The sequence below is a fragment of the Silene latifolia genome, chromosome 1 (assembly GCF_048544455.1).
Source record: "Silene latifolia isolate original U9 population chromosome 1, ASM4854445v1, whole genome shotgun sequence".
In the NCBI taxonomy this organism is placed as follows: Eukaryota; Viridiplantae; Streptophyta; class Magnoliopsida; order Caryophyllales; family Caryophyllaceae; genus Silene; species Silene latifolia.
The window spans coordinates 127097305-127109489 of record NC_133526.1 but is presented as its reverse complement, the minus strand read 5'-3'; the positions used below and the strand labels follow the sequence as shown (position 1 = coordinate 127109489).

General features: G+C 41.7%; 1 non-coding gene across 1 annotated transcript; it reads left to right on the top strand.

Moving 5' to 3' along the window:
- Positions 1 to 1847: 1847 nt before the first annotated feature.
- LOC141621892 (small nucleolar RNA R71) lies at positions 1848 to 1954 on the top strand. Its single transcript, XR_012532769.1, has one exon. It is a non-coding gene; the product is annotated as a small nucleolar RNA R71 (small nucleolar RNA).
- Positions 1955 to 12185: the final 10231 nt, after the last annotated feature.

Below are 12185 nucleotides of genomic sequence, written 5' to 3'. Positions count from 1 at the left end.
TAAAAGTCAAGGTTCCTAGACCGACATCTATGACTGCACCAGCAGTGTGCAGAAATGGCCTACCCAAAATAATGGGAATGTGGGCATCCTCAGGCATGTCAAGTACAACGAAGTCGACGGGGAAGAAAAACTTCCCTATTTGGACGGGGATGTCCTCTAAGACTCCTATTGGCTGGACCGCAGATCGGTCAGCCATCTGTACAGTCATATCTGTCACTGCGAACCTAGTCAATTTGAGCTTCCTAGCTAGACTCAAAGGCATGACGCTTATACTAGCTCCTAAGTCACATAATGCCTTCTCAATAGAGAAGGTACCTATATTGCAAGGAACAGAAAAGCTACCCGGGTCTTCTAGCTTATGGGGTGCGGTGTGAGACAAATAAGAGCAGGACTCTTTGGTTAATGCGACAGTATGCACATTTTCAAGTGACTTTTTCTTAGACAAGAGTTGTTTCATGAATTTAGTGTAGGCAGGCCCTTGATTGACCAACTCAAGGAAAGGAACTTGTACATTCAAACTACGAATAACCTTTTCAAATTTATTGAAAGATACCTGTTCCTTTGTCGGCACTAGTCTCTCTGGATACGGGGCTGAGAGAAGTACCTTAGCCCTCTCCTCTAAGTCTCGCATGCCGGCATCCGTGGACTTAGGCTGAAAGTCCACCACCTTCTCCATATTGAAGCTTGAACCCTCCTCAGACCGTCTCAAATGTGAGCCATTAACCGTCATCGGATCGAACTTCGGAGCCGGGACTGACCCATCAGCACTCGGATCTTGCCCCAATACTTTCGGAGTTGTCGAACCCCGGAACAAATGGTCTCTCAAATTATCGGGCATCGGAGGACGAAAAATCTCGTTATCAGCAGCGATCTCAGTCGATCGACCAGTGTTGTCAGTCGATCGACTGGGATGAACAGGACCAGAAGCTTATGTAACCCGCACTTCAGCCGATCGACCGGGTATGTCAGTCGATCGACTGATATACCTGGTAGACGCCTTTTTCTTTCCTTTGCTCGTTCCAGCTTTGTTTTGACTCGGTTTTGCCTCATCTTTCGCAGTGGCATCCTCGACCATAGCAGGCCCCTCCAGGGTAGACCCACTCCTCAAAGTTATGGCGTTCAGGGTCTCTTTCTGGTCAGTTTGAATCGTTAAGTGTTCCGGAGCTCGAGTGGTGCTCTTGCTAGCCAATTGAGCAATTTGGCTCTCTAGCATCTTCATCCCGACCTCTCTAGCTTGGGACTCTTTCAGCAATAAATTCTTCAACTCGGTGAACTCAGAATTTTGGGTTTGTTGCTGCTGCGGAATATACGGAGGTTTTTGATATGGTTGTTTGTGAGGGGGTATATAGGCTTGCTGCTGCTGCTGTTGTGGAGGTTGAGTCGGATTCAGGACGTTATGACTGCTCCACCTTAAGTTGGGGTGGACATTCGGCTCATAGTACGTGTTTGTCTGCCTATAGTGTTGAAATGCAGCACATGACTCAAAGGGGACAGAACAATTCTCTGAGACATGCCCCTCAGCTCCACATCTTCTACAGACGAAAGGACCGTCTGAAACAGTGTTAACATGGTACATCCTACCTTTAGAAGCTCCTCCCAATTCATATTTGTCAAACCTTGCAGTGAGAGCTTCTAGTGCAGCAACAGAGGAAGATTCAGCAGCTCTCCTCTGGTTTCCTCTTGAATTCCCATATTCAGCCTTATGAGTGGCCAAATCATCGATGATCTTCCACCCCTTTGTCTCTCCCATGTTTTCAGCAAATCGACCATTGGCTGCAGCATCCAAAATAGCCCTCTGATCGTCAAACAGCCTATTGTAGAACTGGTTGCAAAGACTCCATTTTTCGAACCCATGGTGCGGTATGGTTCGCACCAGTTTCTTGAAACGGACCCATGCTTCATGAAAGTTCTCATCAGGCCCTTGTTTAAAGCTCGTGATCTGAGCTCTAATGGCATTCATCTTTGAGGCAGAGAAGTACTTTTTGTAGAATGCCAGGGCTAAGGAATTCCAGTCGGTGATCCCATGAGCGGCTCGGTCCAGATCTCTATACCACTCTCTTGTAGCGTCGCGAAGAGAGAAAATGAACATGGTCTCCTTGATCTGATCTTGGGTCACACCGGCCGGCGGGGGTATAGAGCAACAATAATCAACGAAGGTCTCCATATGCTTGGCTGCATCTTTATTTGCAGCTTCCCCGAACTGGTTTCTCTCAACCAGGTTAATATAGGAAGGCTTTGGCTCGAATTTTCTCGCCTCCCCAGGTAATTCGAATTCTTTGTAAAGATTCTCTACTGTCGGCTCTGAGTGACTGGCAATGGTTGCTTCTTCAGCCATGACTGTAGTTTCTGGAGCAGTGACTGTCTCAGCTGAAGAAATTGAAGCAGGAGATGTAGGTGGATCTTCCTCGAACAAAGCGTTCTCGTAGTAGCTTGACAGAGTACTCAACTCTTCCTCTGTCGGCAATACCCTTCGTGATCGTCTCAACTCGCGCAATGATTTCTCGATCTCTGGGTTGAATGGTACTAGTTCACCACCCTGTGACCTCCGCATAAGAAGAAACTACAGAAAGAATATAAGAAAAGTTAACAATAAAAATAAAGGCGATAAGCTAAAAAAAACCCTAATGAGAGGCGATTTTCAGGCGAAAAAAAGCTTGCTTGCAGCCATTAATTAGGGCTCTTTATTACGTTTTATGGCACGAAATTCAGCAAAGAAGACTCGTAGTAATCAAAGATCATCAACTAAACGTACTGTATCTGCAAAGAAACCTAGCAATGGCCATAATAATGGAAAAAAGAGAGGACCAGAGGAGGAGGAGGTTTTACGTACTAAACCTATGCATGAGATACATCATGTGACTGGCCTGTCCTTTGATGATGAAGAGGATCCAGTCCCAACCACAGCATGGGTTACTCAACGTGGAAAGAAGACGGAGACTAAAAAGGATGGTGGGGTTCCTAATGAAGAGAGCCCTAGTGTAGTGACTGTTCTTGAGGAGCCTGTTACTGAGGAGATGCTAGAATTTACGCCTGAGGATGTCAAAGAGGAGGTTGAATATTGGAATCAGGCAGTATATTGTTTTGTTCTTGGGGCTAATCCTCCATGGGAAGTTTTAAATGGTTTTATCTATCATATATGGAGCAAGTTTGGTATAGATAAGGTTTCATTTCTTCCTAATGGAGTTTTTTTGGTCAAATTCAAGGAAATGAAAGACAAAGATGCTATACTTTCGGCTGGTTATCATATGTTTGATAACAAGCCTCTCATTGTCAAGCCATGGCAAGTTAATGTTGATCTTCTAAAGGAGGATGTAAAAGTGGTCCCTGCTTGGGTCAGATTACATGGTCTGCCACTAAACTTTTGGGGCAAATGCCTCCCATCCATAGCTGGCCTAGTTGGCAAATACATCAAAAAGGATGTAGCAACAGAGGATAAAACGAGGCTAAGGTTTGCTAGAACCATGGTGGAACTCACAGTGGGATAAAAATTCCCTAGTTCTGTAAAATTTAAAGATGAGCAGGGCAAGATTGTTGTGATAAATGTGGAATATGAGTGGAAACCGACCATTTGCACTAAGTGCAAAGGCATGGGTCATGAAGAGAAGAATTGCAGGAGGGTGAGTCAGAAAGCAAAACCTGTTGTAAGGGTGTGGAAGCCAATCCCAAAACCTGTGGCTAATGACAGTAAGCTCTCTGCCATTGAACACCCTGTACTGACTGTAGCTAATGGGACTCCAGGGAAACGTGTGACAACTCCCACAAAGAAAATGCCTGATCAGGTAATCATGACACCTCAGAATGTCCAGGAAGACCCAACTCAGGAGGACTTGAACTCTAAAGATGGTACTAGTACCCCTATTGCACAAGGTTCTCAGCAAGTGATAGTAAATGATATTGGTAACCCTCCTATCCAAACTGATAATAATGAATAACATTGGATTTTGGAATGTTAGAGGCTTCAATAATGTAAATAAGCAACATATAGTCAAGAATTTCATTAATAGACAGAATATTGGTTTATTTGGATTATTAGAAACAAAAATAAATGCTGGAAATGTGGATAATATATCTCATAATTTGTTTGATGGATGGTGTGTTACCACTAACTGCCATTCTCATAAGGGTGGGAGAGTTTGGATCATCTGGCAGCCAAGTCTCTTTGACCTTTTAGTTTTGCAGTATAACCCTCAATTCATTCATGCTAAGGTTACTGTGGTAGCTACTCAGCAGGTGTTCTACCTCTCTATGATCTATGCTTTCAATGATGGGAAAGAGAGAGTTGAACTATGGAATTGGTTGAAATCTTTTGCCCTACAGTGCTCTGATCCTTGGGCTCTGGCTGGGGATTTTAACACTGTCATTCATCCTGATGAGAGGATGGGAGGACACACAAAGCAGGAAGATATGGAGGATTTTATAGAGTGTCTAGGACTTTGTGGCATGATCGATATATCCGCTCTTTGGTGCATTCTTTACATGGAATAATAAGCAGGATGCTGAGCATAGAAAGTACAGTAGGCTTGATAGGTTCTTAATCAATAAGGAATGGGTGGAGAGAATACCAGATATGGCTGCACATTTTTACCCTGAGGGTCTTTTGGACCATACTCCCTGTGTGGTGAGTAATCTGAAGCTGAATAAGAGCAAAGCTAGAAGCTTTAAGTACTTCAATATGTGGAGTAGTGCCACTAATTTCCTATCAACTGTGAAAGAAGTATGGGACAGTCCTGTAGCTGGGACAAATATGTTTTGTGTGGTCAAAAAGATGAAGGAGTTGAAATATAAACTTAAAGCTCTTAATAATGATTGCTTTTCTGATATTGAAAACCAGACCAGTCAAGCTGCCCATTTGCTAGCTGCTGTTGAGGCCCAGATTGCTAGTTCAGGGATGAATGCTGATCTCATTGACAAGGAAGTGAACCTCATGGATAATTTAAGGAAACCGATCATGACCGGGGATAGTTTCTTGCAAATGAAATCAAAAGTACAGTGGATGGAGGAAGGAGATGCCAATACTGCTTATTTTCACTGTGCTATTAAGAAGAGATGCCTGAGGAATAGAGTGATTCAAATAGAAGACAAGGAAGGAAATCTATGCAAAGAAACAGATACCATTCAAAATGCTTTCTTGACTTATTATGAGGACCTGCTTGGTAAAAGGAGTCCAACTGAGGAAGTCAAGCATGCTGTGTTGGCCAAGGGCAAAAGTTGTAGTCCTGAGCATGCTGCTATCCTTACTAGTGCTATCACTTATGAGGAGGTCCAACAGGTTGTTTTCTCTATTCCTAATGGACAAGGCCCCTGGGCCAGATGGATACTCCAGTGGATTCTTTAGGGATTCATGGGACTTGATTGGAAAGGATGTGTTTGCAGCTGTTGCTGATTTCTTTAATACTGGTCAATTGCTTCAACAGGTTAATGCTACTAATATAACACTTATTCCAAAGTGTGATAGGCCCACATCTGTCAAACAATTTAGACATATTGCTTGTTGTAATATAATCTACAAAGTTATATCCAAGCTGCTATGCAACAGACTGGCTCTTGTGCTACCTGACCTTATTCATGACAATCAGGGTGCTTTTATCCAAGGTAGGTCTATCATTGAGAATGTGTTAATCTGCCAAGACATTGTGCATATATATGCAAGAACTAATGTGTCTCCTAGACGCCTATTCAAAATTGATCTTCAGAAAGCTTATGATACTGTGGAATGGGATTTTGTGGAACAACTGCTATCTGGACTTCATTTCCCTCCTCACTTCACTAAGTTGATCATGGCTTGCATTACCTCTACCTCATTTACTCTAGTCCTTAATGGAAATAATTTTGGTTATTTTAGAAGGCAAAGAGGGCTTAGACAGGGTGACCCAATATCCCCTCTCATATTCACAATTTGTATGGAGTATTTGACTAGACTTATAGCTTTTGCTACTGAAAGATGGCCCTTCCATTATCATCCCCTATGCAAGAGCTTAAAGCTCTCTCACCTGATGTTTGCAGATGACCTCCTCATGTTCTGCAAAGGGGATGCACCCTCTATTATCCTCCTTATGAAGGCTTTCACCTCTTTCTCTAATGCTTCTGGTTTGAAAATGAACAATACCAAGTCTGAAATGTTTTTTAGTGGCATGAGCTCTGAACTCAAAAATGATATCTTGAGAGCTACTGGATTTCAGGAGGGTACAATGCCATTCAGATATCTAGGGGTTCCAATTCAACCTGGCAAAATCAGCAAGAAGGATTGTAACTGCTTAACAGAGAAAATTATCAACAAGATTAGAGGTTTGGGTGCCAAAAAACTCTCTTATGCTGGCAGAATCACTCTCATCAACTCAGTTCTAAATACTCTCCATAGCTATTGGGCTACTATGTTCTTAATTCCTAAAGCTGTAATCAGGAGAGTTGAAGCAATATGTAGAAACTACTTCTGGGATGGGAGTCCTGAGTATCATAGAGTCCCTCTAGTAGCTTGGGATAGGGTTACTATGCCCAAAGATGCTGGTGGTCTTGGTGTAAAGAAAGTGGAAGAGTGGAATTGGGCAGCTGTTGGTAAACTGGTGAACTGGGTGTATTCCAAAGCTGACAGGTTGTGGATACGATGGATCAGTAATGTTTACTTGAAAGAGCAAGACTGGCAGTCTTACTCTCCCCCTGCAGATGCTCCTTGGACTTGGAAGAATGTCTGCAAAGTCAAGGATAAACTGAAGGATGGATTTGGTGAGAATTGTTGGTTACCTGATGAGAATGGTTATACACTCAAGAATGGTTATAAATGGCTATGCACTCAACAACCTAAGGTGGACTGGTACTCTCTGGTATGGAATAGCTGGAACGTTCCCAAGCATTCAATCATTACGTGGTTTATTATGCAGGAGGGACTAAATACCAAAGCTAAGCTATACCAGATTGGCTTTTGTGAGGACAATCTTTGTTTAATCTATGGAGATCAACCTGAAACGATCACTCATTTATTCTATGAGTGTCATTACAGCTGCAGAATCAAGGCAGGTCTTGCTGTCTGGATGGGGAGAGCTTTTCCCACTATTACTGAACTTCAGAGTGGTAGGACAGGCAGTCTACAATGGAAGGCAATGACTATGATATTTAATGTTTATCTTTATACGATATGGCATCAGAGAAACATCACCAGACTCCATCAGTCTGTTGTGCGGCCTGAACTGTTAGCTGCTCAGATAGAGGAGATGGCAGGAAGAAGAGGGTGCAGCAAATCTGGCCCTGGGATGTCTAACAGCACTAATGGGTGGTTAAGCTGCTTGCAATGAGGCTTGGTTATCTGTTATGCTGTACGTTTTTGTTTGATTTTGAGCTTATCAGGGTTTGAACCCCTAACCTTGTATATGTATCTTGGTTCCTTGATATAATATATATATACTCACATTTCACCTAAAAAAAAATATAAGAAAAGTTTAAGGAACGGATGTCCCTTAAACTAAGAAAGACTAAAAATAAAACAACTAAAAATTAGAACTATTACCTCCCCGGCAACGGCGCCAAAATTTGATACCCGTCGTTGTGAGTACCAAAAATAAGATTTATAATTTCCTATTAAGACTAATTTAGGCTAGTGGTAACAGGGTCGAACCACAAGGAGGCAGACGTAATTTCTAGCTGTCTAATTCTAGTCTAAGGTAACGAGTGTAGGGGTTGAGTTGAATTGGTCTAAAGCTAAGAGTAAATAAAGACAATAAACTAAAAAGACGGATTAAACAGATAAAGAGGAGGTACTAGGATGATCGGTTCATTATAGCTTTGTAATGACATACTAAGTCGGTCTGAATCAAACACATGTGAGGCGGGAAAACAAGAGGTCCTCTCGGTCCACTCTTAACAGATAGCATCTTTCGATCTCGCTATAAGTCCCTGATATCACTAATACTAACTTTCGTCCTGAAAAGTGACTTATAATCTAAACTTTACCTATCTTTCGATCTCAGCATAGTTTAGTCATTTTAATTGGTGATCTGGCGACTGTCCCTATCTCTCGATCTAATGGGTCAGTCACAAATCAAGCAACTAACTGGTCGCATGCATTCGATTCGTTAAATACAACATTAAAATCAATTAAAACGAAAGGTAACCTCACGTGGTCAGTCGATCGACCAGGTATGGCAGTCGATCGACTGACATGCGATTCAGTCCAAATTAATACTATGCCGCCTACGCCATAATTCGCCTACATCCTAGCATAATTAATCTAGCTACTCATAGTACTGATAAAAACAACAATAATAATATGAACTAATGAATTCATGCTTGAAGTATTCAAATAACAAATAGCGATAAGCGATAATTGGCTTTGGATACTAACTAGCAATTCTATACTAACAATGAAATAAGGATAAATCGAAATAAGGCAGAAGAATACCGAGATTGCAGAGGAACGATTGAGAATAAGAACGAAAATTCCAATGCTAATCAATATTCCAAACCCTAATTATAAAACTAAATATTACTGTGTAAAAACTTAGGTAAAATCGGGATCAAAAACTCAATGCTTATTCTGATGTTCTAGGTTACGTTATATAGCCAACATACGTAACAACTTATTATCAAAACCTAACATAATGGGCTTGCGCTTCCTCGGTCTTTTAATTCTCGTCTGGATAGCAGATTGGTCGATCGACTGATGGTAGTGGTCGATCGACTGATCCTCAGTGTACAGTAGCTTCTGGAACCCGCATATTGGTCGATCGACTGAAGGTAGTGGTCGATCGACTGCTTGAGCTGCTACTTAACTTCTAAAATCTCGTGGATTTGTCTTTTGGGCCTCGAAACGCGCACCAAGCTTGTTCCTTAAGTGGATTCTTCACGGAAAAATGCAATGCAGGATGCTCGGGGATTGATTTAGCTTGATTTCCGCTGGATTCTTCACATTTCTGCAATAAAGTACAAAAACGCGAAAGTAGACGGAAATGGGGGAAATGGTAGCTTAAACTACACAAATGAGCTCTGAAATGCGTGTAAAATGAGGTGCAAAACATCATATAAAAGACACGCATCAGATTTACTTGGGTGTTTTCACATATGTTAAGGCATCATCTAGCTCTATCATTTCCGCCTCGAGTACATGAGAAGGGTTTCTTATGTATTTACGCAATTGAGACACGTGAAAAACATTGTGAACGCGGTCCAAGGCCGGGGGAAGTGCTAAACGGTAGGCCACTTCCCCGACTCTATCCAATATCTCATAGGGACCAATGAAATTATCGCTCAACTTGCCTCTTTTCCCAAATCTCATAACTCCCCTCATGGGTGAAACTTTGAGTAGCACCTTGTCTCCTACCGGAAATTCAATGTCACTTCTCCTCAAGTCGGCATAACTCTTTTGCCTCTCTTGTGTTGCCCTCATCATATCTCGAATTACATGGACTTGATCGATCATGTCCTGGATCATTTGAGGTCGCAACAAGACGGTTTTGGTGCTATCATCCCAACAAATAGGGCTCCGACATTTTCTTCCATACAAGGCTTCAAATGGTGCCATGCCAATGCTAGCATTGTTGCTAATGATATAAGAAAATTGAATCAAATGTAGCCTATCCTCCCAAGAACCTCCAAATTCTAGGATGCAAGCCCTGATGTGGACATAGCCATCTGCACGACCAGCCGATCTATGGACATGCAGCGGTCTCTTTTAAAGCCACGCTCGGCGGCGTAAAAATGCTTTCGACCGGATCGTTTTAGATCGGTCGGTTTCGTCTCGGCAAGGGTCTCGAAACGATGCAAGCGATGTTCGGAGTCGCCACCAAGCATTTCTGGGATACATGGAACCCGTTCGAATCCACTTTATACCTAGGTCAACCAAGGCAAAAAGCGGTGTTTGACATAGGTACTAAAGATGAGGAATCATCCCCCTTTAGCATCCTATCTCTAGAATGACTCTCGTACGCCCTGGATAAGGTCGTCCACTATCCAAAGTTTCTGAGTAAGAGATGAAGGTACGTATTAGGAAGCCCTGTAATCGGACACCCAATCCCGCCCGCGGTAGCGGCCTCTACTGATCGATCTTGGTTGGTTAAATGCAAAAGTTGATAAAACGGGTAAATGCATAAATGCGCATCCGTAAGTTGAACATAACATGTGAGCTTTCTATGTCGGTGGTTTAATCCAAGTATCAAGTACTTGGTGTCAAGTTAGATTTAATGTTGATTTGCATACAAAATGGAAATTAAACATCCATTTACCGAGTTAGGTTTATGGTGCATAACGTGATCCATTTGTCTTAGTAAGGCGTTTTGCAAGTACAATGTAAAAGAGCAGATTTGTCATCTGATCTGTCCTGTATTCGGGTTATCGAAGTGGAGACCGTCCTAGACAAGTGCTGGAAGGAAACAGGGTCTGCATCAGGCAGCCTATATAGGCGCGAGCCGTTAGGCGATGCAAACAGGCCTGTCCTGGTTTGAAAGTTTGAAAATGGTTGGCCTGTTTAGGCGCGAGTCAGCAGACGGTTGAAGGGACGTCTTATGACTATTAAAAGTTTGTAAAATGGTTTGAAAAGAGGGTGTTTGAACCCGTCTTGGTTTGAAAAGGTCGTTTAGACCGCTTTTGTGTTAGTATGAGGAACGAGACTTAAATAATCATCATTGTTTTGACGATATTCGATGTCGGGTTCGGTTTTTCAAGCTTGACATGAATAGTTTTGAAAATGATTATGAACTAATTGTTTAAAGTTCATTTGTTTGTGATTAGTCAATGTTTATCATCGTACTCGGGTTTTAAAACCGACATGGTATGTAGAACCAAGGATGACTTTGTATTTATGACTAATATGTTTGTTTTGAAAATGTAAAGAAATGAAATAAAAGGTTTTAAAATACCTTTTAAAATGTAATTAACCAAATATTATCACCGACACACGGATTAGACCGTCATGGTATTAGGAACCAAGGGTGAAAAATATTTTATGGTTAAAAGTTTATCATGAAAAATGATTGAAATATTTAAAATGGTAAAAACCGGTTATAAATAAGAAATGAAAATAAAAAGGGAAAGATGAGACCAAACACGGCTGGATTAAGGCCTGAGAGAAGGTTTAGGCGCGAGCCCTCCTGCTATAGAAGCAGCCCCTGTCTTCGGCCAAAATATGGTTTTGGCGCATTTAACCTATGTTTTAATCATGTTATGCATGTTTTAGCGTCTTATAGTCATAAAACAGATGAAAAATATGATAGAAGAGGATTTTCACACCCTCATACTTACATGCTAGGCTTTAGACGAGAAATCGTTGAAACTGTATTGTTTTGTCCATATTTTGCGCAAGGCTGGAAATATGACCAGGGTAGAATAATATGGGGTTAACTAGTATCATCCTATTTCGATTTATCGTAATCGTACCTAGGCAGGATTGATTATAATAAAAGTAGTGCAAATAACGTAAATAATATGACAAAGGAATTTGTACGTGGAAAACCCTTGAATGGGAAAAAACCACGGGCACCAAGCCAGGAGAGGATTTCACTATGATTTAAGAGGATAATAATATCACGAGCAAAAAGTATAATATTTTCTCTATGTATTATAATAGTTTTGCTTGCAATGGGATAAGTTGTATTGTGTATGTTAGAGTATGCCATGTATCGCCAAATGATCTTCAAATGATCCTTATATAGCCAAGCTGAATGGCCGCCAAATCATTGTACTTAATGGTGAATATTCCTCCTTAATTACTATCTTGATTGCTGTCTTTATTGCGCATTAATGCTCCTTCTTTATGACCAAATCTTCCTCTTTAATAACCATATTTATGTTGTAGAAATCTTACATATAATTATCCATGACTTGGTCAAATGTTGACCTTACACTTGATCGTTGTCCTCTCCGGCCTGGTGGCTATATTCTTGTACCCTGATGGCCTGACGTCCTGACACCCTGGTTGTTAGGCCAGGGTTGAACTTGATCCTGAAGATGATGCGGGAGTACAGGCTCATCGACTGGTGCCAAACTTGGACTACCCTGACGGACCTGACCTGATCGTCAGGCCAGGGTAGAATTCTATCATGTCAGTAGTGCGAAATTCTAGGCCCAACAATTGCCCCTTATCTCCTTACTATCACTGGGTCAGGCTAGTAATGAGAAGATAACCTTCTCTTTTCATCTTTGGATAACTTCTCCAGGACGATTCAGCGTGCTTTATCATTAAGAAAATGGCTAGTTGCAGTAAA